The following is a 2,737-nucleotide window of genomic DNA, read 5'->3' on the forward strand; positions in this document are numbered from 1 at the left end:
AGCGGCTCAACGTCTACCTGCTTGTGCGAAATTGGCTGCTCTGATACCACGTTAGCGGCAGCTAAGGCTTTGAGCCAGCCGTATTTGAACCCCGTATTCTCGAACTTAGGCACTTCCTCTACACAGTTCTCCAAGGCTGCATCCTTGCCAGCTTGGAATGACTTGGAAATCTCGGATTCGGTGTTTGCCATCGCCCTCTTCGACTCCTTCAAATCGGCCTCCAGCTTGGCAATCGTCTCGTTGCCCAATTTAAGTGCTTCTTCGCTTGCGTTCGCCCTTTTCTCGGCGGCCAATCTCAGTTGGTCAGCAGTCTTGGCCTTATCTATTTTGGCATCGGCCCTCGCTCTTTCTTCCGCCGCTTTCATGGCCTCAGACTCGGCTCTGAGAGAGGCCTTTGCTGCCTTGCCCTTTTCGTTTTCCACCTCAGCTGTAAGAAAGCCGATCTGTTCGATAGCGTCATGTTGGCGACAGCCAATCTCAGCTATCCTTCCCGCCGCCTACAAAACAAGGAATCAGTAAGATAGTTGATATAAAATATTTTTTTGTTTTTGTTTAGCCTTGCAAAATTATAAACAAGGATCATGTACCAATATCGTCAAATGAGCGGCTAATGCGATGGACAGTAGATCGAGCTCTGCCCTAAAGGTTGCTCTGTTAACCGGCAGAGAAATGGAGGAGGCCAAGCTCAAGGCCATAACGGTGTCTTTTACAGTCGATGCATCAGAAGCAACCAGCATGTTCATTATCCTTGGTTGTATTATAAATGGCACAACCAGGTCTGATTCTTCCATGCATGGCCGTTTATCCACTAGGTTTTTCGAATAATCGGCTTCGTGTTCGGCCGGACGTTTTTCCCCCTTATGCTCTGTCACTTGGCCCTCCTATTGATTGACAACAGGCTCCGTTTCGGCCACATCAGTCTGAACTGTCTCCTTAATAGGAGCAGGTGGAGGAGATTCTGCCCTAGCGTCGGGTGGAGGGGGTGGAGGTTCAGTTCGCTCGGCTTCGGCTCTCCTACGGGCAGCCATCCTCTCAGTATTTTTTCACATGGCCATTTGAGTAAGTGACTCACCAGCCATGTTGTCAGGATATGAGCTAGGTAGGTTCCCTAAGTCGGTGAAAATATCTTTGAAGGACACGTTCGCTCGGCCAGAAGTGAGTCGAGGATTGAGGCCGGCTTCTTCAAAAGCCAAATTTAGTGCTGCGTCAACCTCCTCCTCTAGTCCATCAAATCTGTCCAAGGAGGGTTGATTCGGCTGCTCAGCGACTCCTTCGGCTGCTTGTTCATCCATTGGCTCTGAATCTGAAGCTTCAAGACTAATCTGCCTAAGGTTCTTGAAGTTCGGAAAAATAAGCGCCGTAAGGTGCTATTCACCCCTCGGAATCGGAATGTTATCTGCGGCCAAAAAAGTAGCGTAAGTTGGCTCATATCTCAGAAGAATGTGGGCCGCCCTCCCTTACTTCTGGAGGTTCGAACAGCCAAAGAACTAGAGTGCGGTTCTGATCTGCACAAGTACAGCATCATCGGCCGAGACGAGAACTTTTTTCAAGTCGTTTTCTGCACAAATAAAATGGTAAATACGTAGAATTTGAACCAGGTAAATACTTAATAAATATTCGTGGGGGGGTTAAATGGCCACCTGGTTCTCCTCTTCACTTGGGCACTGGATCTAGGCGATCTTCGCCCTCGCCGAATTCCCAGTTGCCGCGGACAACGACCATGACATCATCAACAAGCTTGCCAGAGCTGGCAAGCATAGTCACCAAATGATGGTCGATGTCCTTGGCCTTGAGGAAGTAGCGCCCCTATCGGCTAGAGGATTTGGCCAAGGCATAACAATGCCGAATAGCAGGGATTCCAAGATTAAGCCTAAGGCGTCGGTTTAGTTCTAAAATTCTCATTATTATTCGATAAAAATTTACGTTCGGCTAAGAAAGGATTAAACCCCAATGGCGAAGGACAACCCTCAAAAATGGATGAAGGGGGAAACAGACTCCGTCCTTAGCGATTGATAAGAGAGGAAAGACGATTGTACTCTCATTAGTCCTCTCCATGTCAACTATGCTCTCTGCCAAGAGTGACAGATGGACGTCGTCAGGAATGAAAAAATGGCAACGGAAACCAGAGACTCAATTCGCAGAAAAAAGGGCTTTCAAATGTTTCGCCATCATAGCCAATAAAGTGGACACTCTAAACAGAAAACAAACAAGGAAATGGGAGTCGAAATGGAAGAGAGAAAAACTTACAAAAAATGAGGACAATGAGGAACGGAAAGAAGTTGCAGAGGACATGAAGCGAGAGAGGTGAACTGACAGGCAACGGGAAACCTTGTGTATTCAAAAAAGCATACAAACGAAGAGACAACATGGTTTCAAATCGTATTAAATGAATGAATCATATGAAGGGGCGGGAGATTATAATAATTCCTAAAAATAGTAGGCATTCTGACGCTTGCTTTGGAATAAAGGAAACTGCCGTATTTTTTGACCCACTAAGTTCAAGACCAAACATGCCAAATAACTAACATTAATAGGATGTTTGGGGCAATTGTGGGAGCAAAATAATATAATTACGTAGGGAAGCCGATTTAGTTTAAAGAAAGAAATCAAGTTATGTACTATACGGCTCTATCCTGGAGGGACACAGGCCGAATAACCAGATCGGCCGTAGAATCAGCTGTAAACTCGGGCGAGTATGAATAGGTAAGACAGAATAGCCGTGTAAGCAATTATTTGT

This window comes from Camellia sinensis, chromosome 13 (genome assembly GCF_055761805.1).
Source record: "Camellia sinensis isolate YWXY chromosome 13, ASM5576180v1, whole genome shotgun sequence".
Classification (NCBI taxonomy): Eukaryota; Viridiplantae; Streptophyta; class Magnoliopsida; order Ericales; family Theaceae; genus Camellia; species Camellia sinensis.